General features: G+C 38.9%; 1 pseudogene; it reads right to left on the bottom strand.

Moving 5' to 3' along the window:
• Positions 1-1,134: 1,134 nt before the first annotated feature.
• LOC149834349 (CSC1-like protein ERD4) lies at positions 1,135-26,348 on the bottom strand (annotated as a pseudogene).
• Between the last annotated feature and the right edge of the window lie 555 nt (positions 26,349-26,903).

Genomic DNA, 26,903 nt, shown 5'->3' on the forward strand with positions numbered 1-26,903 from the left:
ACAAAGAAAGATAAATCCAAATCATTGTAATTACTGTAAATTGCGCAATAACATCTTGGCAGATGAATTAATGTTTTCCGATCCAGTTCCTGTTCATGGAAGATACGAGTTAATATGTAGAGAAAAATAAAGAAAAAATGAGCCATTGGAGTTTCTCTAAAAGACAATGATAAGAAGAAGCCACAATTGAGACAACCTTCCTATAACAAATTTTGGTCATAGGGCCAGCACGCAAAGATAAACTGACAACATAGTTACAGACTTGACAGCCAAAATAAAATATCCACAAACACAACAAATACAACCTGGGTTCTTCTATAAAGAGACAGAGAAATTTTAAAAAAGGCAAAATATAAAAAATGTTCCTCACCTTTGGTACTACAACTACACGGATGAATATATATGCCTGAGCCTGTTCTTGAGGGCTGTCAGCAAGCATCTTCATACTGTTACACATCTTCAAACTTATCCATGCTCAAGCATGGTGGGACATAGGCCTCAAAAACTGCTTCCAGATTTGGTTCTTCCTTGAAATTTTGGCAACTTCCAGTGGAATGGAAGAAAATGACACAAGCGTTTATAGCAAACGTAGCCAAAGATTACACTCAGAATTGGAAGGGGTATAGCCTATGTCACACGGACTCGGCTCCAAGGTTGATGCACCCGCGTCGACACGCACTGACACGGGTGCGGTTAGGACTCGGTCAACCCGACCCTGGGTGCGGTCAACGCACCCAGGGTCATTTTGGTCAATTTTTTGGATTTTTTTTTTTAAATTTTTTTTTGGGCTACAGAATTTAAAAAAAAAAAAATTGGGGGGGCGCTGCCTCCCCCTCCGGACCCCTGCCTTCTGACCGCGCAGCGGGATCCGCACCGGGGGGAACCCCCCCGTCTCCTGTAAGGAAAAAAACCCTGAATCAGGCTTCACAACTCATCACCTGTCCCCTAATGGCCACAACTTTGACCGAGTCTTATATATATATATATATATATATAGCCGAGTCCCCGTGTCCAAAATTTTTGAAATTGCGCCGCACCCATGTCGCACCCGCACCCACACCCACACCCATGTGACATAGGGTATAGCAAACGGTGCATAGTAGAAGTACTTTACTCCTAAAAAACCGATCATGGTTAATTGGAAGAGGAAAAGGAAAAGGGAATGTGCGGCCACATGCATCCATAGCTCTCATAGGAGGGTACATACACTTTCAAAGCCTGCACACATTGAAAATTTTATGAATTAACGGTGTTCTGTGAATAGAAGTAACTAAATCAGTTTGTAGCTGTCTTTTTTATGTGAAGTTTGTGGTATCAATGATTATATTTGTGCTCTGTGAATAGAAGTTACTAAATCTGTTCATAGCTGTCTTCATTTTCTGTGAAGTTTGTGGTATCGATGATTATATTTCAAACTTGAACCTGCTATAAGGCATATTGTAGTTTTGGACTATAGTTATTTTCTGGATCACACTTTAGTTTTGATAAATTACTATAAAAATATAAAAAAAAACTGAATTAAGAGTACCACAAATATATCATGATATTTGCAATTTGAAACTTTTCCAAAATATCATGATTGTTTCTGTTTTTCTCAAAAACCTTTAAAACAACATATATCCAAAATATAGTATGTTTTGGCCTGCTCAATGTTAGGACTTGGGAGACCACTTTGTTTATTATATTTTGATGACAGAATACAGTAGCATATTGTTTTAATAAAGCAGAAGTAGTTAATTCTTGCATTTTCAATCAACATAATCAAAATCAGGTTTCTTCTGAGGTGCAACTATTATAAGGCTAGGAACGATTGGTGAGCATGGCCAGTTCTAACCTTAATCAGAAATTACAGTGGCAATCTTGGCAAACACAACTTTTAGAAGTTACTGTTTGTATGTATTTCTAGATGCAGTGAAAAGTATACTAGTAATCACTATGATGAAAGTAAGAGAAAAAGAAAAGCCAAAACTCAACAAAGATTTCAAGCCTTACCTGATTCCTGAACAAAAGCCATCCAAGTGTTTATACACAACACCTAAGGGGATTATCATTGGTGCAATTACCAAGTAGCACATCACAACTGTTGCTATCAGCATGTCATTGGGAACTCTAGCCACATAATTAAGATCCCCAGGAGTCCAAGCTTCCTTCAACTCTGCTTCGGTTTTGCAGAGGTATCTCCTCTTAAGATGGTAAAGGACCAATGGGACCAAGCGAGAGAGCTCAAGCCCATGGACAACAAAGAACCTGAAAAAAAAATGAACAAGTTACCATTAATTTTTTATCTGGGAGCAAAGAAATTGAAAATGAAACGGAAAAATCTGCGAGATCAGGAAATGGAAATCTTACTTCAAAGCAACAAACATTATAAAGAAGGTGGCGCTTTTAGGAAGAGATTTCCCAAGTCTGGGAACAATTTTGTCGGTGTGTGTGGTGAAGTCCTTAAATGAGGTAAACAGGGTAGAGCCCAGTGTCACCCCAATGAAGACATTAAGCACTGTGAAGTAGAAATACTTGGCAGACGCTGCTCTGGCCTCCTGGCTCCGTGAAGGGATCCCTTCAGCCTTTGACAGAAGTCACAGAACCATGAAAATCGTTGGCAGGATCGCCAGTAAGACCAACAAGACAATTTGAGGGAGGAAAGCCTCCAGCACCATCTTAATTGCCAGCTGGTCAACAATTGGCTTCAAGAAAGGCAGGTGCTTCCTCAAATTCGAAAGAGTGGTGAATTCAGAGACAAATCCTGTCAGTATCATGTAGAAGAAGATGACGAGGAATACTATGCCATAGATCACATACTTCCTGATTTGCCTCATGAAATATGGGATGGATAGATTTTCCCACAGCAACTCACAAGGCTGAGGAGCTGCCATCACCGTACATTTGCCGGCCATCTGTGCATGGATGGCCTGGGAGGCAGATACAATGGCTCACAAGCTGTTAAAGAACACAAGAGCAGAAGCGATCTGCTTGTCCTCGACGGTGGTCTTCTGTTCGGCCTCTAACTTTGGAGACAATTCTTTGATTTTCTTTTTCCAGTACTTGATCGTGTTAACTTTCTCACCGATGAAGCCCAGAAATCTAGTCATGTGCTGTGGCCTAGTTTTCGGGTTTTCTACAAACACGGCTTCTGCACAAGCAAGTTTCTTTTTGTAACTTTCCAGCAATTCTGATGCAGTGCAGGAACAGGGAGAAGCCCGAATTCTACTGAATCCAGGATCGGCAACGTAGGTCCCATGCTCCACTGGGATAGACGAACGGATTGTGGCGGTGGATGCGACATCGAGCATGGCACCGAGACAAGGGGAAGCACCTCTGCGTACGTACTCAAGACGGGCGAAAGTCTGAGGGAGGCGAGACGCGGGATTAGTGAACTTGCTTGCACTACTATTTGTTTTTTTTTCGAACTTTGATATTTGGATCTTGTCTTGGATATGGGATCCAGATCCAACATGTTGTGTATAAATAATAGACTAGGGTTACATAGGGGAGATAGAGATGATTGAGAACAGAGGATTTATTTCGTTCTTTATTGTTTTTCTTTTCTTTTAATAAACTTCTGAGCACATTTTCCTTTCAGTAGCGTGTTCTTTACACACCATCATTCATGTCTTTCAACATCTTCTCGTTGTGCGTATTCAGTGCTGCATCAAAGTGGTATCAAAGCCGAAACCTTGCTCTCCTTGTTTGGTGACATGGCACAGGAAGCAAGGGACGATCCTACAAGCGAAAAGGAACGAGACGAGCCGGAAACAAGCAACGATGATCACGTGATGCGTATGTTTGACATGATGACGAAGATCCAAGAAAACATGTTGCGCATGAGCAAGGACATGGCCGGTATGTCGAAGCGACTGGATGGGATAGAGGGCAGAATATCGACCCTTGAGTCGTCGGTGGAGGCGCACGAGGCGACAATACAAAAAAAAGAACACTGGGTTGGACGACAACCCCGATTCAGGTTCGACTGCCTTCAACCAGGCGAGATATGTGCCATCGCCGGATGCTGTCGGCCTCACGGGCACTGTGGTGGTCGACCCCTCCCAAGCCACTCTCAGCCTTCCGGCCATGTACATGGAACACCCTGGAGTGGGTCTGCGTAGGGATGTCGGCCAGCCTGTCTTTCCAAAACCGACAACCTCCACGACGAGTGGTCAACCCTACTTTCTGGGACCAGATCTTTTCGGTGGTGGCCGCCTACCGCAAGGAACGATCGACAATGGAATTTTCATCGTCGGCCGGGGTTTTCTGACGGGCCAAGTCCCACGGGGGGATTAGTTCTCTGAAGGGACACCCGCGGTCTCCAACAAGTGGGGAAGGTCCCGCCGGCCAGAGATGGCCGGCGGAAGCTGCCCCAGACGGTGGGCCGAACCCCTACCGTCATCCCTGTAAGGGACGGCGGCGTTGGCCCATCCCCCTTTCTGGAACCCGTCCAGGCAGGGTTCCCCACCGCGGGTCAGCGGGCAGGAGAACCCGCAACCCCTTGGGCCGACCCAGATCCAATTGGATCTGAACCGGTCCATGGGGCTTATGGGTCCGGATTCAGACCCCAAGGACTAATTTTTGGGTCCCTGAGGTCGGGTCCAGGGTCCGAGACCCTTTTCTTAGCTAACCCAGTTGGATTTGATTTGGGGTCACACTTGAACCAGGTTCGACAAAGTGTTTTTGGTCCAAATTCGCGATCCGAAACCAACCCAGACCTAAATTAGATCTGAAGGGAACCTCCGTTTCATTTTGGGCTAGGTCAGAACCAGACCCATAATAATATGGATCGTTGATCGAGTTCAAACCAAGCCTTTTACCCCCACAACTCGATCCAAGATCCAACTTATCCAAATCTGGGTTTGAGGATTAATTTAGGTTCAAACCCGATCCAAATACAATCAGGTTCAAATTCAGATTACAATCAAAACCAAATCCAAACCCCCTACCCAAACCCAAATCCAACTCAAATCCGAACCCATTATTCTACCCAAATCCAGACCCCTTATCCAACCCAAAATCCAATCCAAATACCTTATCCAAATCCAACCCCAAACTATTATCCAAACCCGAATCCTAACCCAAACCAAATCCATTATCTAAATCCAAACCCTAACTCTATTACACATCCAGTCCCTCCACCTTTGTTGGGACCACCTCCTCCACCAGATCCTGAGCGGCGATTTCAGTCAGTTCCTCCTCCTGCTGGGGACCGACTGAGACCGCCTCCAGCAGCACCAGTACAGGTACAACATGAGCAGGCGCACCTTGAGTGCCTGCCACAGGGTGATAGAGATCGACGCCCTCTGCAGCGCATCGATCGAGACATCGATGAAGAGGGTTTTCTTGACTTGGAAGATGACACTTTCTGGCATGAGCACCCTCTAGGGATTGTAAATCGCCGCCAGCACAGGGCACAGGAGCACTCCACCACTTATGGAGTGAAGTTAGACCTTCCGGAGTTCGTGGGCAAATTTGACGCGGAGCAGTTCTTTGATTGGGCCTACGCAGTACAATGCTTTTTTTACTATTATTCTGTGGCAGAGCATCGACGCGTCTCCTTGGCGTCCACACGACTGAGGGGCCTAGCACAGACTTGGTGGGTCGAGTTCCAGAGATCGAGAGAGAGAGACAGGGACAAAGACAGGGACGAGTGCAGACCTGGGATGAGATGCAGAGGCTGATGCAAGCTAAGTTCGTGCCTTCAGACCACGCGGAGAGAGCCTACAAGGAGTACCTGACCCTGCGTCAAGAGACCCGTATCGTGGCGGAATACATTGCCGAGTTCCACCGTCTATCCCTACGAGTGCAGATTGTGGAGACCGTCCGACAACAGGTTACACGGTATATTTCTGGTCTTCGCCCTATTATTTTTGACGATTTTAGTTGTCACAGTAGAGTCACTAGATCAGGCAAGCAGTTATGCCATGAATGTGGAGGAGAAATTGAAAAGGAGACAAGAGTACAGGGTTTCCAGGAGTGACCAGTCCGGTCGGCCTAAGTCGAGCTTCCCAACCAGGGGAGCAAGCTCTCCAAGGAATGAGGACTCAAAGTTTTCTCCCAAAGTTGATCCCCACATGGCTGACTAGTCCGGACCAGCCTACCATACTCGGTCCAAGTCCAAGCCTATTGAACCCACCATTTGTTGTTTTAGGTGTCAAGAGTTAGGACATGTGGCCTCAAAGTGTCCCGCTATGACCAAGGGCACCCATTTCACCGAGCCTGCAACTGAGACCGAGTCATCCAGTGAGAGCGGGAGTGAGTCACCTGTTGAGGGAGAGGACAAAGGGGAGGTCCTCGAGTTTGATGGTAACATCGAAAACCTGCTATCCATTCGCCATGTTTTAACGACACCCCGTGAGTCAACCCCATCCAAGTGGTTGCGAAACAATATTTTTAGAACCAGGTGTAACTGTGAGGGTCATGTGTGTGGTGTCATTATTGATACTGGAGCTTGTGAAAATATGGTTTCTGAAATTGTTGTGTCAACCTTCAATTTAAAAACGGAAAAACTTGTTCATTCCTACAAGATGACTTGGTTTAAAAAGGGTAATGAAGTTCCCATCACCCAGCGTTGTCTAGTCAAATTTTCAATGGGGGAGCATTACCAAGATGAGGTTATGATGTGACTCCTATGAGTGCATGCCATATTCTTTTAGGGCGACCGTAGCAGTTCAATCGTAAGACTCTGCATGATAGTCGTAAAAACACGTACTCTTTTACATTTAGGGGACATAAAATAATCTTACTCCCTATTGTAAGAAAGTGAAAAAATACCACAAAGATGTCTCTCAACATGCTCTCACAAATGCACCATAAAATCCACTAAGGTTCACAAAGAGAACTCTTAAATATAAACTACCCAAAAAGGGTAGAAAAACATAAAATAAATGACTTTAATGAATAAGGATAAAATCCCATGCAAGAAGAAGTAAGTATACGAGGGGGAATAGTGGGAATATATATAGTGAAGAAGAGAGGAGCCTCAAGGGAGTCATTGGACTCCCAACGGCTCCCTTTCGGGCAGTACCTTTTTGACTTGGTCAAAAAGACCTTTTTGACTAGTAAAAAAGGTGAAGCCTATATGGGTCCAAAAAAGAGGATTTAAGTTAGTTCTAGTTGGGTTTAAACTAGAACTAATCAAACTAAAAACTAACTAGAAAAAAACGAAAAAATATTACAAGGAAATACATGAGCTGCCTATGAGATTACATATGATATATGAGATTTCATATTTTAACACTCCCCCTCAAACTTATGGTTGGATAACCGAAAGTTTGCCTAAAAAAAAGTGAAATCTAGGAGCAGCGAGAGACTTGGTGAAGAAATCAGCCAACTGATATTCTGAAGCAACATAGGGAAGATTGATGGTGCCACGCAAGAATTCCTCTCGAACATAATGACAGTCCATTTCTATATGCTTGGTGTGTTCGTGGAATGTCCGATTGCTTGCAATGTAGATAGAACTCTTGTTGTCACAACACAGATTTGAAGCTTTTGAACTTTCAACTCCCATATCAGAAAAGAGACGTCGAAGTCAGACTAATTCCATAGTGGTTGCGGCCATTGCCCTATATTCAAGTTCTGTTGATGAAAGAGAGACCTTTTGTTGCTTCTTGCATCGCCATGACACCAAGGATTTTCCCAAGAAGACACAAAAACCTGTAGTTGAGTGGCAGTCATTTGGATCACCACCCCAATCTGCATCAGTATAAGCAAACAATTCTAAATTAGAAGAAGCAGGTAAAAATAAACCTCGAGAAATGAAATTTTTAATGTATCTAATAATGCGTAAGAGTGCGCCCATATAAACAGAAGTTGGGGCATGCTGAAATTGACGGGCTGTATGAACAACATGTCCAATGTCAGGTCTTGTGATAGATAGGTACGATAGAGCCCCGACAAGTTGTCTATATAGAGTTGGATTCTCGAGTAGTTCTCCATCGTCAATCTTCATCTTGACATTCACAATTTTAAGAGTATCAATGTGTCTTTCATCTGAAATACCTGACCTGTCAACAATATCCAATGCAAACTTAGATTGAGTTAACAAGTATCTCCTAGGTGAGTATGCAACTTCTATACCAAGAAAGTATTTCAAGAAACCCAAATCACTCATTTCAAAATGTGTTTTGAGAAATTTTTTAATGTTATATACTCCCTGTTTATCACTTCCGGTGATGATTATGTCGTCAACATAAAGTAGAAGGATGATAATACCTGCATTAGAATTCTTAACAAATAAAGTTGTGTCAGTAAGACAAAAACGAAAACCAAAATCAAGCATAACCTTACTAAACCTGTCATACTAAGCTTTTGGAGCTTGTTTGAGACCATACAAGGCCTTGTTCAAACAAAGAATTTTCCCTTTAGGGCCATTCATTCTTGGTGGTGGGTCCATATATACTTCTTCAGTTAAATTTTCATTAAGAAAAACATTTTTGATATCCATTTGAAAAATATGTCATCCTTTTATTGATGCAAGCACTATTAAAATTCTAGCAGTGATCATTCTAGCTACTGGAGCAAAAGTCTCTTCATAGTCTATTCCATACTATTGGGAGTAGCCTTTTGCCACCAATCGGGCCTTGAATCTTTCAAGAGTGCCATCACTCTTAGTTTTTACCTTTTACCCCCAACGACACCCAATAGGTTTCTTGTTGTTTGGAGGATGGTCTTGAATGAACCAAGTGTTTGCTTTTTTGAAGGCTTCTAATTCGACTTCCATAGCCTTAACCCATTTAGGTTTATTCTTGGCTATCTCATAACTAGAAGGTTCTTCATAAGAATGAATTAAGGCAATAAAAGCTTGATGTTTTGGTGAAAAGGACTCGTATGATACAAATTTTTCAGGAGCCCTCGAAATCCTAGTGGATTTTCTAGATGAAGTCCCAGATTCTTGTTCTATTGCGTATTTATCCAGAGCGCACTATCTTTCTAGGTTTCCTCGTCTAGAGTATTGAATGCAATCCTGACTGTTGCTAATAGGATCAGAACCAGTCACATCGGTTTGATCATCCGGATCAATTTCTCTTTCACTATCTCTTGGGACTAGATCCAACAAGAAGGAATATTCATCTATTTCAGTAGAGTTTTTGTTTTCAAAAAAACTTTCATTTTCTAGAAATGATACATTTCTTAAGACATATAACTTATTATTTTTAGGATCAAAACACCTGTATCCTTTTTGATGACTTGCATATCCTAAAAATGCATAGGGGACAACTCGGGGAGAGAATTTATCATTCCTATCTATACCCAAATACCCTCAATCTAGAATAATTAGGAGCTTGTTTGAAAAACTTTTCAGTGGAAAAAATATTGTTAATCGAAGATGAGAGCATTCTGTTGATAAGATAAACCATAGTCAAAATGGCTTCGACCCAAAAAATCTTAGGGACTTGATGTGTGATGAGTAGTGTTCTAATTGTCTCTATAATATGTCTGTGTATATAGGGACATGATTTTTAGTGTGAAATTCCATATGAGTTCAAATATTCTTTAAATTCAGTAGACAAAAATTCTTCCCCTGAATCAGTGTAAAACATAAAAATATCATTTTTAAATTGATTTTTGACCATATTATGAAATATTTGGAAAAATGAGAATACTTCAGACTTGTGTTTGAGAAAGTAAATCCAGGTATATCGTGTAAAGTCATCTTCAAAAATTACATAATATAGAAAACCACCTTTTGATATAACTGGTGTAGGACCCCAAACATCAGAATGTATTAATTCGAGTGGTCGAGTAGAAACAAAAGTTCTTTCTTGAAATGGTAGACGTTTCATTTTTCCAAGAATATATTTTTCACAAGTGAAAGTTTCAAAAATACAATTTTTTTCCATGTTTGGAAAACATTGAAGCTTGGATATAAAGAGGGATATCCAAATCTTTGGTGTAAAAGATCCAAGCCCAATTTTTGAACATTGCAACATAATGTTTTCTTGGGTAATTCCAAAAAGTCCATGTAATACAGTCCTCCTTCTATAGGACCTTCCCCAATCAACTTCCCTGATTGGTGATCCTGTACTTGATAATCATGAGAAGAGAAGAAAACATTACACCCATGATCAGTTAATTGAGTGACAAATAAGAGGTTTAGATTAAGCTTAGGGATATATATAATTTTTGGAACAGCCTTTTGAGTTTTCATAGCTATTTTCGAAATTTCCTATTCCTTTTATCTTAAGGGCTGATGCATCCGCAGTCAAAACATTCGATCCACTTGAGATATAACAATGTGACAATAATTTTAAATTTGATGTCATGTGAAAGGAAGCACCATAGTGAAGAAGCCATTGGGGTTTACCTGGATCGTAGATGACAACAAAAGAAACAACAACTCCAGCAGAGGAAGAAGTTCCTTTAAGAAGAGGTTGTAGGGCCTCCACTAGCTGAGTCAGGGACATATTTCCAATGGGTGCCTCATTGGATTCTTTCGTTGATTCCACAACAGCTATCTTCTTCTCATAAGTTTTCTTCAACTTTGGACAATAAGTTTTAACGTGTCCCTGTTCATGATAGTAATAACAAATAATCTTTCTTCTTTCAAAATCGCCTCCTTGCCTTTCATTATTCGCCTTTCCAATATGTGGTGGTTTGTATGTGCGAATGTGATTGCCTGGTCTTGATACAGCTAGAACTGTATCATCATCACTCTTGGCGACTCGTTTTTTGAGTCTATTCTCTTCCATACTTAGCTTCTCAATTGTATCTTCAATAGAGGGAACCTTTCCTCGATGTAGAAGAGCAGACTTGGTAGTTTCAAATTCGGGTCTCAAACCATTGATAAATTGAAAGAAATGCTTCACATTTACTTGATTTTGGCGAAGCTCAATATCTTGTGGGTAATGCCACTTTAGTTCAAGAAGGGTCAACTCTTCCCATAGCTCAGATAAGCTATTATAGTATTCCCTAATACTTTTTTCTCCTTGAACCATATTCCGAACCTTTTCTTACAGATTACGAATGTGAGTAATATCTTTAAGAGAATACATTCTCTTAAGATACTCCCATGCATCATTGGCGTGTTCAAATTTTGTGAGACTTGAACACTTCTTTATATCCACACTATAGATAAGCGAAGACATGATCTTGGCGTGACCCATTCTCCATTCTTTTTAATTTTTTTCATACGTGGAAATAGCCTTAATTTTTTCCATCTTCAAAAGAGATACTTCTTTTCCTCCTTTAGTGAGAGTTAGGTGAGGTTCCTCATCGGTTCCATCAACTAAGCCCCATAGACCTTTTCCCCAAATGAGATGCTTCATGATAGAATCCCATGTAACATAATTTGAATCGTTGAGTTTTATGGGCTTAAAGGTGACTTTATCATTGTCATCCATTTTACAATCTTGAGAAAGAGAGGGGAAGAAGAAAAACAAGTAAGAAATGAAATATTTTTACCATAAGGAGCACAAATGGGTAGCCTTCCAAGCTTTTCATGGCCACACACAATCAATTCTTCAAAGAGATCTCACTTTCTTGAAAAACCTTAAGTGACACACTTCCCAATGCACGTCCACCAACCCGACTTTGATACCATGTAAGAAAGTGAAAAAACACCACAAAGATATCTCTCAACACGCTCTCACAAATGCACCATAAGAACCATTAAGGTTCACAAAGAGAACTCTCAAATATAAACTACCCGAAAAGGGTATAAAAACATAAAATAAATGACCTTAATGAATAGGAATAAAATCCCATGCAAGAAGAAGTATACAAGGGGGAATATATATAGGGAAGATGAGAGGAGCCTCAAGGGAGTCATTGGACTCCCAACTGCTCCCTTTGGGGCATCACCTTTTTGACTTGGTCAAAAAGACCTTTTTGACTAGTCAAAAAGGTGAAGCCTATATGGGTCAAAAAAATGATTTAAGTTAGTTCTAGTTGGGTTTAAACTAGAACTAATCAAACTAAAAACTAACTAGAAAAAAAGAAAAAATATTACAAGGAAATACATGAGCTGCCTATGAGATTACATATGAGATATGCGATTTCATATTTTAACACCTATAAAAGAAACAAGTTTTCCTACTGTAGACAAAACTGAGCGAGTCCCTAGACTTGCAGGCCTATCCTACAAAACCTTTTTGAATCAATGTAGGGATGAGGGTTATTGCTATGCCCTGGTGGCCAAACCTGTTTTGAGTACTTCGTTGTCCATCCCTGCTGAGGTTGCCCCTCTTGTGGAAGAGTTTTAAGGATATCATGCCTGAAGACCTTCCTGATGGGTTACCTCTAATGAGGATTGTGCAGCATGCAATAGATTTTATCCCTAGGTCCGGTCTACCTAACTTGTCAGCTTATCGCATGAATCCGTCTGAGTATGCCGAATTGCAGAAACAAATAAGGGAGTTACTACAAAAGAGATTCATTCATGAGAGTGTTAGTCCTTGTGCAGTGTCTGCCCTACTCACTCCAAAAAAGGATGGGTCCATGCGAATGTGTGTTGATAGTAGGGTCATCAATCACATCACTGTTAAATACCGTTTCCCTATTCTCCTGGATGATATGTTGGCGGGTGCCACTGTCTTTTCAAAAATTGATTTAAAAAGTAGGTACCACCAAATTCGTATTCGAGAAGGGGATGAATGAAAAATGACATTCAAGACACGTGATGGGTTGTATGAGTAGTTAGTTATGCCTTTTGGTTTGTCGAATGCCCCTAGTACCTTTATGAATATGATGACCCAAGTGTTACGCCCTTGTTTAGGACAATTTGTAGTTGTGTACTTTGATGATATTTTGATTTACAGTTCTTCTTTGTCTGACCATTTAGTGCATTTGCGTCGAGTTTTGGAAATTTTGAGGAGAAAAGCTTTTTGTAAATGCCAAAAAGTGTGAATTTTTTCTTCTAGTGTGGTTTTCTTGGGCTTTATAGTATCATCTGATGGTGTTAAAGCCGATCTGGCCAAAATCCAAGCGATTGTAGAGTAGTCGACCCCATGGACTATGGGTGAGATTCATAGTTTTTATGGGTTGACTACCTTCTATCATCGTTTCATTAAGAATTTTAGCACCATTATGACCCCCATCACGGAGTGCCTTAAGGGAGCTAAATTCCAGTGGACCTCGGCGGCCGATAAGGCTTTCATTCTCATTAAGAACAAAATGACTAGCGCCCTTATTCTAGCACTTTCAGATTTTAACTTGGTTTTTGAAGTGGAATGTGATGCCTCTAAAGTAGGGATTGGCGCTGTCCTGAGTCAAAATCGTAAACCTGTTATTTTTTTTAGTGAAAAATTGACTCAGGCAAAGCGACAATATTCTACTTATGATGTTGATTTTTATGTTGTTGTACAAGCCCTTCGTTATTGGAGGCATTATCTTATTTATAAAGAATTTGTTTTGTACACAGATCACGAGGTACTAAAATATTTAAACAGTCAAAAGAAGTTAAGTGCTAGACATGCTAAGTGGGTCAGTTTCTTGCAAGAGTACACTTTTACTATTTGTCATCAGTCTGGTACTCTCAACAAGGTAGCTGACGCCCTTAGTCGGAAGAACAATATTTTGATGACTATGTCGGTGCAAGTGATTGGTTTTGAACAATGTAAAGAGGTGTATCCGACTGATCCTGATTTTCAACAAGTCTGGGAAGAATGCTTCTCTTCAAAAGGATTATCAAATTCACAAATTTTGATACATAATGGTTACCTTTTTTGTGGCAATAAGTTGTGTATTTCGGCATTCTCTCTTAGGCTATAGTTGATTTCAGAATTGCATGAAGGGGGATTAGCTAGGCATTTGGACATGACAAGACTTTTGCATTGTTGGATGAGTGCTATTTTTGACCCAAAATGCGTAAGGATGTCGTTAAATTTGTTTAGTGTTGTCGTGTGTGTCAAGTGTCTAAAGGTAATCGCTAGAATAGTGGTTTGTATATGTTAAAATGTAAAACTGTACACATATGTATATATAATAATATTATATTATTATATATATATATATAAATACATTTTTCATTTCTTTCTTTTCTGTAATTTTTTTCCTTTATTTTTATTTTTTGTCTTTATGTCATCTAGTTCAGTTTGAACTAGAATGACTGTTGCTAGTCAAGTCCTGTCCAGACTTGACTAGCAATAGAGCTGTTGGACTGACCAACAACTCTAAATAGAGCTGTTGGACTGTGTCCGACAGCTCTATTGAGTCTTCTTTCAGTTGTGTATATAAAGGGGTGCAACCCCTCTTGTATTTCATTCCAATGCTTCTTAAGCAATTGGTTTTTCATATCAATAAAGAATACATTTTTATTTTGTTTCCAGTTATACCCTTTTTAAGGGTTATGCTTTAGTGTCATTCTTGACACTTGCCCTTGTTAATCTAAGCTCGTGTTTCGAAGATCCCCATTTCATTTCATGGTATCAGAGCCGCGGAAGTACTAAATCTTGAGGAAAAGCTGTCTCGGTTTCCGTGCCCGTTTGCAAAAGTGTTTGCCACTTAAAGAGAAGTGTTTTATCACTTCATTAGAGAAGATTTCACATCTTGTTGTATTGTTTTTTTACTTCTTTCTTTTTCATTTTCCTTCTTATTTCTCTTCTATCCCTATTCTTTCTCTCCTTGTAATCGATGGATGACAATGATAAAGTCACCATCATGCCTATGAAACTAAGCGATACGAACTATGTAACATGGGCTTCAATCATGAAGCACCATATATGGGGAAAAGGCTTATGGGGGATTGTGGATGGTTCCGATTCGGAACCTAAGCTATCTATTACTAAAAAGGAGGGAGATAAAGAGGTCCCTCTATCGGAAGAAGAGAAAATCAAGGCTATTGCCTCATACGAGAAGAAATGGAAAGAATGGAGAATATCTCATGCGAAGATAATGTCATGGCTTATCAATAGCGTTGACATTAAAAAATGCTCAAGTCTTGCCAAATTTGATCATGCCGATAAGGCATGGGAATACCTTAAGAATATGTATTCCCTTAAAGATATTGCACACGTGTGCAACCTCCAAGAAAAAGTTCGAATGATGACACAAAGAGACAAAACTATTCGTGAATATTACAATGGGTTGTCCGAACTTTGGGAAGAACTTTCCCTTTTAGAACCAAAGTGGCATTGTGCCGAAGACATCGAGCTTCGTCAGAAACAACTCGATGCTAAACATTTTTACCAGTTTATCACTGGATTAAGGCCGGAATTTGAAACCACTAAATCGGCCCTACTTCACCGGGGAAAAATTCCTTCTATTGTTGAAACTATTGAAGAGTTAACAATGGAAGAAAATCGTCTCCGGAAAGGTTCTTTAAAAATTGAAGATGATTCCGTTTTAGCCGTGTCTAGACCAGAGAATCATGTTCGATCATATAGGTCTCCTCACTTTAACCGACAAAATGGTGACTATGATAAGAAGAAAGTTATTTGTCATCACTGTCATGAATCGGGACACTACAGGCCACAATGTCCCAAATTTAAGGAGCTGAGAGAAAAAAGAGCTGCAATTGCTGGATCGGAGCCTAAAGATCAGGATGCACCAATTTCCCTGGCCCAACTAATGGAGATTCTTCAGCCTCTCATCAAAGGTGCCTCTTCCTCATCTGAAGCTTCAACCGGCGCAGCAACCTCATCTTTTTCTGATCTAGGTAAAATTTCTTGGCTTCTTGACTCTGGTGCATCTTTTCATATGACCCCAAATAATCAAAGTCTATCCAAATGTGTTAAAAATAAAACAAGTGTGTCAAAGGTCTTTACTGCTGATGGGACTTCTCTTGAAATAGAAGGAATAGAAAATTTTGAAAAAATTTATAAAACAAAAAAAAATTTTATTCTAAAAATTAGACATGTTCCCAAATTAAATTTAAATATTTTATCTGTATCTCAAATTTCTGATTATGGGTGTAATATTTCTTTTTCTTCTCATGGTTGTTGGGTACAGGATCGCCAGTCAGGCAAGCTGATTGGGGAAGGCCATAGAGAAGGAGGACTCTATTACATAGATTTTTTGGAAATGCCGAAGAAAGTTTTTTGTTATAATATTCAAAAAATAGAGTTGGAACTGTGGCATAAGAGACTTGGTCACCCACATATAGCCAAAATCCAACATTTTCCAAATCTAGGGAAATTTTGTAACTCTGAATCATTTAATTGTAAAGATTGTATTCTCGGCAAAATGAAAAGATTACCATTTCAGAACAGAACCTTTTTCTCTTCAAGACCACTTGAATTAATACACTCGGATGTTTAGGGTCCTGCACCAGTAATTTCTAAAGGAGGATTTGTTTATTGTCGATGATTTCTCCCGACATACGTGGATGTACTTTCTTAAACATAAGTCTGAAGTATTTTCATACTTTCAAACTTTTCATAATATGGTTAAAAACAAGTTTCAAAATGATATTACTATTTTTCGCACAGATTCAGGGGGAGAGTTTTTATCCACAAATTTCAAAATTATCTTAAATTGCATGACATCACACATCAAAGATCTTGTCCTTATACACCTCAACAAAATGGACTGGCAGAACGAAAACATCGCCATATTATAGAAACCACTAGGACTTTATTAATAGCAAATCAAGTCCCGAAAGACTTTTGGGCAGAAGCTGCCTTAACTGCCACCTATCTCATTGATAGGATGCCATCTTCTTCGTTACAAAATATCACTCCCATTGAAAAACTTATGAACATTTCTCCAGACTACTCTAGACTAAGAATATTTGGGTGCAAATGTTTCATATTTACTGACAAAAATGATAAACTTTCCCCTCGTGCGATTCCCTGTGCCTTTTTAGGATATGCTGAAAATCAGAAAGGTTATAGATGTTTTGACTTCAAAAATAATAAATTATGTGTCTAGAAATGTTTCCTTTCTTGAAAAGGAGAGCTTCTTTGATTTTAGAAAATTAAAAGATGTCACTGAGTACTCCTTTTTGCTAGATCTAATATCAACATCTGATGAATATGACCTTGATTGTAACTTTGATGATGATCAAAGAATTATTGATCTTAATGTTGAAAATGAAGAAGTTCATAGAGATACTAGTATTCAATATTCCAGGCGACAAGAGTCTAATCCTCCATGTGCACTTGAAAAATATTCTAACATTCCAACTAGACAATCATCCTGAATCTCAAGGCCTCCAGGAAAGTTTGTATCATACGAGTCTTTCTCACCCACATATAGGGCAATTATTGCATTAATTCACTCATATGAAGAACCATCCACATATTTTCAAGCAAAAAATGATATCAAATGGATAGAAGCCATGAAAGTTGAATTAGATGCACTTGAAAAGGCTTCTACATGGAATATTCAAGATCTTCCTTCAGGGAAGAAAACCATAGGATGTCGATGGGTTTATAAAATTAAAACCAAGAGTGATGATACTCTTGAAAGATATAAAGCCCGTTTAGTAGCCAAAGGTTATGTCCAAGAATTTGGGATTGATTATGAAGAAACCTTTGCTCCGGTGGCTCGTATGACTACTGTACGAACCTTAATTGCCTCAGCTTCTATCAAAAAATGTCTATTTTTCAAATGGATGTCAAAAATGCTTTTTTAAATGGAAAGCTAGTTGAAGAAGTATACATGGAACCCCCTCCTGGTCTAAGTATTCCTAAGGGTAAAGTCCTTCGCTTAGAAAAAGCTCTTTATGGACTTAAACAAGCACCAAAAGCTTGATATGATAGGTTTAGTCGTGTTATGATTGATATTGGTTTTCAATTCTGTTTAACTGACACTGCTTTGTTTATTAAGAATTCTGATGCAGGGATCATTGTGCTTCTTCTCTATGTGGATGATATGATCATCACCGGAAGTGATAAACAGGGAGTTGAAACAATCAAAACACTTCTTAAATCTCATTTTGAAATGACTGATTTGGGCTTGTTGAGATATTTTTTAGGCATTAAAGTTGCTTATTCTCTTAGAGGATATTTATTATCTCAGACTAGATTTGCTTTTGATATTGTTTTCAGGTCTGGTATTACTGATGATAAGAAAGTTGGCACTCCAGAAGTTGTTAATGTTAAAATGAAGATTGATGATGGAGAACTTCTTGCAGACCCTACTCCTTACAGACAGCTTGTCGGGGCACTTTCTTATCTATCCATTACTAGACCAGATATAGCACATGCTGTTCATACAGCAAGTCAATTTCAACATGCTCCTACTTCTGTTCATATGGGAGCAGTCATGCGTATTATCAGATACATCAAGTCCTCTCTTTCACGAGGACTTTTCTTATCTTCCTCCTCTTCTCTTGATTTAATTGCATATACTGATGCTGATTGGGAGGTGATCCCAATAACAGACACTCAACCACTGGCTTTTGTGTCTTTTTAGGGGAATCATTGATCTCGTGGAGGTGTAAAAAGCAGCAGAAGGTATCTCTCTCATTCACCGAAGCTGCATACAGAGCCATGGCAACCACGACCATGGAAGTAGTTTGGCTCCGACGACTGCTTGCTGACATGGGAGCTGAAGCAACAAAGGCTTCACAAATGTGTTGTGACAACAAAAGTGCGATCTACATTGCAGTAACAGAACATTCCACGAACGCACCAAACACATCGAAATGGATTGTCACTACGTCAGAGAGGAATATCTACACGGGATAATTGATCTGCCATATGTCACTTCAGAATATCAGTTAGCAGACTTCTTTACAAAGCCTCTCGCTGCTCCCCGATTTCACTTTCTCTTAGACAAACTTTCGCTCATTGTACCGTAAGTTTGAGGGGGAGTGTTAAAATGTAAAACTGTACACATATGTATATATAATAATATTATATTATTATATATATATATAAATACATTTTTCATTTCTTTCTTTTTTGTAATTTTTTTCCTTTATTTTTATTTTTTGTCTTTATGTCATCTAGTTCAGTTTGAACTAGAATGACTGTTGCTAGTCAAGTCCTGTCCAGACTTGACTAGCAATAGAGCTGTTGGACTGTGTCCAACAGCTCTATTGAGTCTTCTTTCAGATGTGTATATAAAGGGGTGCAGCCCCTCTTGTATTTCATTCCAATGCTTCTTAAGCAATTGGTTTTTCATATCAATAAAGAATACATTTTTATTTTTATTTTGTTTCCAGTTATACCCTTTTTAAGGGTTATGCTTTAGTGTCATTCTTGACACTTGCCCTTGTTAATCTAAGCTCGTGTTTCGAAGATCCCCGTTTCATTTCATGTATACACCGCTGCCCATTCCTGTGCATCCTTGGGAGCACATTTCTATGGATTTCATCGTCGGCCTTCCCAAAACCGCGCGGGGGTTTGACTCTATTTTGGTTGTGGTTGATCAATTTTCCAAAATGACTATTTTTGTCCCGTGTAAGCGCACTACAGACGCCTCTCTAGTAGCCTTTTACTACTTTAAGGATGTTGCACGTTTCCATGGGCTGCCGCACTCTATCACGTCAGATCGTGATACTCGCTTCATGAGTCACTTTTGGAAATCATTATGGGCTTTATTGAAAACCAAGCTTCAATTCAGTAGTGCATATCACCCGCAAACGGATGGCCAAACTGAAGTCGTGAATCGTACCCTAGGGAACTTACTTTATAGTCTTGTTGGGGAAAATGTCAAAACTTGGGACTTCGTCTTGCCTCAAGCCGAGTTTGCCTACAATAATTCAGTTAATAAGTCTACAAGCAAAGCCCCTTTCCAAGTTGTCTATGGCCGTTCGCCTACACATGTGGTTGACCTAGCACCCATAGCGAGTGTTCGTGACCCCGCCCCAGATGCTCTTGATGTTGTTGAATACATGCGCGATATTCATCGGTAGGTTCGGGCAAAATTGGTTGAGAGCTATGAGGCTTACAAGGCTTTTGTGGACCAAGGTCATCGTGAATCTCGTGATGTCCAGTTTGAAGTTGGTGAATTAGTATGGGTCTACCTTCGTTCTGAGCGTTTCCCAATCGGTACCCATGGTAAGTTGAGCCCTAAGAAACATGGTCCTTTCAAAATCCTCCAACAATTGGGTACGAATGCCCGGTACCTATGGTAAGTTGAGCCCCAAGAAACATAGTCCTTTCAAAATCCTCCAACGATTGGGTATTGTCATCGTCGCAAAATTTTTCCTGTCTTCCCTTCCTTGCGGAAGAGAGAGGGAAATGCTTTCGTGATTCAAACTTGACCTGATTTTGGAAATTGTTTTGAAATACTTGCCTCCGTTTTGAAAATTGCGGGAAAATCCATGGGATGGGGCTCGACCTGTCGGTACGAGGTTCGACCGTTCCTGCCGCCTTTAACAGGGGTAATCGAACCAAGGACCAAAATTGTGCTTGACTTAGTGAAATTACCGAAATCGTGTTCTATCCTAAATGCACAGAGAATTCAGGCATGCGCTATGAGATTTTTGGAAAATGTAAATTGGAAAATATGATGTATGCTTAGAAAACATTTGGAGTTGAAAAGCATTTCTCAGGAAAAAGATGGAAATCAATCTCTCAGGAAACTCAGACGAAGAAGGTTTAAAATCTCGAGAAAATTTATAAAGATTTGAAAAATCTTGAAGAAGTGAGAATCTCGAGAAAATCTTGAGAAAGTTTATAAGGACTTGGAAAACCATGAAGAAATGAGAATTTCATGAAAATTTTGAGAAAGTTTATAAAGACTTGGAAAACCATGAAGAAATGAGAATCTCAGGAGAATTTTGAGAAAGTTTATAAAGACTTGGAAAACCAAGAGATGAGAATCTCAGGAAAATTTTGAGAAAGTTTATAAAGACTTGGAAAACCATGAAGAAATGAAAATCTCAAGAAAATTTTGAGAAAGTTTATAAAGACTTGGAAAACCATGAAGAGATGAGAATTTCGGGAAAAATGGAAGGAATTCTTGAGAAAAGATGAACATTTGAAAAGAAAAACACTTATCAGGAAAACTCGGACTTTGAGAATTTCTTAGGAAAATGAGGGAAAATCTATAGGAAAACTCATTGGAGAAGGAAATTCAGAACTTAGGAAATTGAAATCCTGAAAATATTGTCCTTGAAATATCTGAAAATCGATTTTTGATTCTTGAGAAAGATGAAAATTCCTTTTGAAAATGGATCTTAAGAAAAGAACTTTTTAAGGAAAATCACGGGAAAACTTTGATTTGGGAAATCCAACTCCGAATATCATCATAGTTTCTTGAGAAATCGATTTCCATGAAGTGAAAATTACTTGAGAAAATCATGAGAAAAACAGATGATGCAGATGATTTGAATGAATGAATGCACTTTGAAAAGATTTCTGAAAAATTTGTTGGAAAATGTGTATTAAGCCAAAGTAAAGCCTTCACATATTCTGACTGTGGCCATGAATATGTTCAGGGTTCACTTGAGTTAATTCACAACATTTTGAAAAATTGGAAATATGATGTGCATTTTTTTTAAAATAGCCTAAGAGTGTAGGCCCGATGTGACTGGTAGAAAGATGATGGATCTGGGTCTCGTCCATATTCCGACTAGGGCCGTAAATATGGACTCCACCGAGTTCATCAATTCTCTAAGAGTTGGTGCACGTGCCATTCGTGTTCATCCACGGTGAATTTTGAAAATTGAGATATATGCATCATAGAATCAGAATATTACTGAAATCAAACTATATGAGATGCGGCCTAATCTAAGCAGTAAAAGTAAATGTTATTCCAAGGTTTACATTTGATTGTTATATTGCTAACATAAAGTAAACAAAAAATGAAATGGAGCCAAGGAATCAACATCTTATAGATTTTCCTGCAAAATGAGAATTAGTACAAGATAACCAAGGAAATGGACATATATATATAATATATACAAAAAAGAGATGTATATATATATATCAAAATTGCTAAAATTGGTGCTAAATGATATGTAACAATGGAGGTGTATTTATATGAGAAAAATAAATACATGGATGCTCATATATGAAAATAAGTGCACATGAAGGGATATATATATATATATATATATACAAGTATATATATATATACATATATATGTATACATATAGGTAGATATACAATAGATATACATATATATAGATATATATATACATATAATGAGAAATATATACATATTAATGGGAATTCCATATAATGGATAAAATCAGAAAATACAGGTATATACAGTTTCTGTAGGGGATTTCACAAAGCTGTAATTCTCAAATTATAGCATATTTCTCAGTGAAACTGGGTATGGAGCTTCCCTATATATCAGTGACAAAGCATACAAAAGATGGCATAGGGATCATGAACGAATATGGATATATCCGTTCATGAATGTGGCTAATTATCAAAACTGCACACCTGCAGCAGAAAATGGATATGTGCAGGAAATGCACTGTGGGAGCAATGAGCTGTTTTCAAGAATATTATGAAAAGACTGTGAAAAACTTAGTGGAGAGGTGAAGATGGTGTGGACTTAACATCCCTGTGAATGACTATTGGTTTGCAACCAGGTAGATATTCCAAACCTATTGCTGCACATAGTGCTATTTGAAATCATCGATTCCAGGTCAAGACTCTGCTCATGTTTGATTTGTTTGACAGTAACATAGAGAAATCTCCATTGGCCATATACAAGGATCAGGTTGTTACCTTCTTCACAATACCCGATTAAAGAAATCAAGTTCTTGTGATGGATCCTTAATAGAATCTCAATCTCTGCAATGAACATTTTAACTTTTGACAATGCATCCTTCATTACCTTGACAGCAAATGCAGAACCATCTATGTAGCCATAATAAACCGTTGAAGGCCCTTCATGGCGAATGACTTTTTCAAAGTATTTAGTGATCCTTACAACCTTGTCATAGCTAAAATAGTTGATTTTCACACAGCCCATTCACGCAGCCAATTGCAGGAAATGATTTTCATAAGCCATTCACACAGCCAATTGCAGAAAATGATTTTCATAAGCCATTCACACAGCCAATTGCTAAGACATTCAGAAATAGTTGGCAAACAGGAATAGGTTGAAAATCAAATGTTCATTTTCATTGAAAACGAACACCAAGATCACACGGTCAAACGGATTGATTATCAATGGTTTCTAACCTATTTCTCACGGTTTTTGAAGGAAAACCACTGATTTCAAATGATGCTCAAATACAATCTCATCAAACAGAAATTTTAGCAACAAAGTATGATCTTATAACTCAGACAACTTCATCAAACAGAAATTTGGCATTAAGCTAAACAAAGCATGATATTGTAACTCAGATGGTGATATCTAGCCATAGCCTTAGCAAACAAATTTTTTTTTTTTAGCATTCAAAATGCAAAGCACAAAATAAATACTAAGCTAGATATGAAAGACCCAATTTAAGGTGCTGTCAAAACACCACTATGGATAAACTAAGGATTAAATTGAAATGAAAACATTCAGATGGCAGAAGGAAGGCACGTTTGTGGATCTCACGCACCACAATCGGTCCTTTGTAACCGGGCTGAAGGACGATAGGCAGCTGCTGTTGGATCTTCTACACCAGCAAGGAAGAGGTGATTTCCTACAGCTGACGTGTTGAAGAAGATGCAGAGACTGCTGGACCTCCGCTGGGCTTCCTGCTATGGCTGGAATGAAGAAGGGGAAAGCGTTGATGGAGGTTCTGCGGCTGAGCTGAAGTGGAGGTGAAAGGGGGAGTGCTAGAGAGTTACGGGAAAAAGGAAAGGTGGACGACAAATGCTGAATCTTTGCTACAGCTGAAGGATGATGGGCTGAAGGAGATGCAGACGTTGGCTGGGCTGAAGGAGAGGTCCACGCACTGGCTGGCTGGGCTTCCTGCTGTGGCTGGAATGAAGAAGGTAGGCGCTGGCTGGCTGGGCTTCCTGCTGTGGCTGGAATGAAGATAAGTGGTCTTCACGCTGGACCTCCTGCTGGCTGGGCTGCAGGAACCGTTGAATTGCTTGGTGGCTGGGCTGAATTGAGGATGCAGGAACCGTTGAAAGGCCTGGTGGCTGGGCTGAAGGAAGGTGGAAGGCAGCTGCTGTTGGAGGTGGAGGAGAGCTCCACGTTGAATATCCTCTTCTGCAAAATAAAAAAGAAAACCTCAAATCAAAATTCCTCCTCCTCATCGATCAATAGCCTCCCCCTCTTTAAAGAAATTGAATACCTTTTCAAAAAAAAAAAGAAAACGCAGCCCCCATTCATGAGGTTCCGTTACCTCTCTTTTGAATTTTTTTTTGAAATAACCGTTTTAAGAGGGGCGCACCTTATGATTTTCAAATTTTTTTGTTTCATTTACCTAGGTTTTAGGTAAAATTACATTTATTTCTTTAAGGAAATTCGGTTGTGCCATTTAAGGCTGCATCCTTCTTAAAAAGAAAATTTATTTAAACAATTCAATAAAAAGGAATAAAAAAAATGAATGTTGAAATAAATGAGAGGCTTTTATGGAAATGCCACCTCAATCCACTTTTAAAACCCTTTTGAAAATAAAGTTTTATTTTGTTTTTTTTTTCAATTCTTTTATTTTCAAATGGGGTGCCACATGTGTGTGGGCCCGCTAACTAAAAATAAATAAATAAATATTGAGAAATTAAGAAAAATTTGCAAATTGGTATGAACTTCGGGTGGGTCCCGCTTGAGAATAAACAACTTACCTGAGAGTCTGAGTATGATGCTAGTTCAAAGGCGGGTCCCGCTCCATTTATTTGAAGATACGAGATAAAACATTATTTGTTTTCAAGAATTTGGAAAAATTGGGTTTTCAGGGCAAAAATATGGATAAATGTAAAAAAATTTGTAAAGAGATTTAAAATCTTTTGCAAAAAGTTTTGAGATAAAATCTTTAAAATCAATATCCAAATATACAGATTGTTTTTCTTGAGAACATTTTTTTGTAATTCAAAGTCCTGGGGGTAAAATGGGAAAAATTGGTTATTTTGAATACCCAGGGTTTTAAAAAAATCAATTTGAAAAAGTTTAAAGATCAAATCTGGATTGACAATTTTGAAAATCAGAAGTTTTGGATCTCAAAATGACATGCTGTGCAGTGAAATGACGCAATGCTATGCAAAGACATGTTCTATGAAATGTCACTCTGAGCTCGGACTTGGAAATTCTAGCTTTTTGTCCAGAAAAAGGATTTTGAAATTTTGCCGTTTGAAGATGTTTCTGAACCTAAATATGGAAATTTTGAGGCTCAAGAATGAAATTTTGGACTTTCTGCAAGGTTCAATCTCTGAAAATGACTATTTTGCCCTTCATTGCTTCCGGAGAACTGAAATGTACCGATTGAGGGCGATGTCAAGAAGGTGAGTGAAAATTTGGGGTGTTTACAGGTATGAATGCCTATTTGCTTGATTTGCCTGAAGATTGGCGCATTTCTCCAGTCTTTAATGTGTCTGATCTGTACACCTACTGTGGTGACAATAAGTCATCAGATGCGACTTCTTTCCAACCAGGGGAGAATGATGCAGTGCAGTAACAGTTAGAAGCTCGAATTCTACCGGATCCAGGATCGGCAACGCAGGTCCCATGCTCCACTGGGATAGACGAACGGATTGTGGCAGTGGATGCGACATTGAGCATGGCACCGAGACAAGGGGAAGCACCTCTGCGTACATACTCAAGACGAGCAAAAGTCTAAGGGAGGCGAGACACGAGATTAGTGAACTTGCTTGCACTACTATTTGGGTTTTTTTTTTCGAACTTTGATATTTGGATCTTGTCCTGGATCTGGGATCCAGATCCAACATGCTGTGTACAAATAATAGACTAGGGTTATGTAGGGGAGAGAGATGATTGAGAACAGAGGATTCATTTCGTTCTTTATTGTTTTTCTTTCCTTTTAATAAACTTTTGAGCGCATTTTCCTTTCAGTAGCTTGTTCTTTACACACCATCATTCATGTCTTTCATCATCTTCCTGTTGTGCGTATCCGGTGCTGCATCAAATTCCCATATTTTGTTGGCCTGTAATAAATACTTGTCATTGCTTATTTACTAAAATGCATGTTTTGACTGAATATTCTGTCATTGTGCGACATGAGCTGTTGATTTTTAATCTCTTGAACAAATTTGAACCTGAATATATCTCATCTAGTACATGTTTTCTACTGAGTAAACTATAATAAACACAACTACAACTATGAGTTTTAGCAAGATCCTAGTATGAGTTTTAGGCGAAAACAACTACCACTATGAGTTTTAGCAAGATCCTAGTATATACATATTCCTTGTAGGAAGGAGTGCAGAAAAGCAGTACCTCTTTGTTGTCAGTGACCACCATCGATCTAAAAAAAGAATCGGGATGGAGCCTCCTGAAATATGAATCGACATGCTCTTTACGTGTTTGGCCTAGAGGAAGAGGTAGAATATCTCTAACAAGTAGCTTCTAATCCTGCCGCTCTTAGCTCAGACTTTCTGTAAGCTTTCCATAGTATGAAAAACGTAATAAGGAACACCCAGTAAACTGCTAATAAATGTGCCCACATCCTGGAGATTTTTGGCTACATATTGAACACATACCAGTTCACAGCGGGAAACATGATGGGAAAAACTACTGCAAAGAGAGAAATATTATCATGTTAGGATCATATGACATCCAGATTGTCGATAAACATTTATAGATAATTGTTCAAACATCCAGGAATCCAGTTGAGGAAAAAAGTAAAAGCCACCAATTAAGCTGCACCATATTCCTTGGAAGAAATAATATACTGTTCACTTTTCTCTTCCTAGAAAGAAAAAAACCATGTAAATTGCAGCAGGGACCAGTGATTAAAGGTTGTGGGATTTGCACAATATGTTTAACAAAAGGCCTCAAGTTTTGTTTTTTCAGCCTCAAGTTTTAGTGTAAATAATTCCTCATCATGATGTCAACTACATGCAACACATGTTTGACTTTGTCTGTGAAGTTTCACCAAAGCATCATCCAATCAACAATCATATATATATATATATACATTTTTTATGGATTCAACCTTATGAAAATGACAAACATTTTTGAAAAAAGCAAGTTTGTTTTTAAGGGCATTATAAGATTTAAA

This window comes from Nuphar pumila, chromosome 6 (genome assembly GCF_984573655.1).
Source record: "Nuphar pumila chromosome 6, dmNupPumi1.hap1.1, whole genome shotgun sequence".
In the NCBI taxonomy this organism is placed as follows: Eukaryota; Viridiplantae; Streptophyta; class Magnoliopsida; order Nymphaeales; family Nymphaeaceae; genus Nuphar; species Nuphar pumila.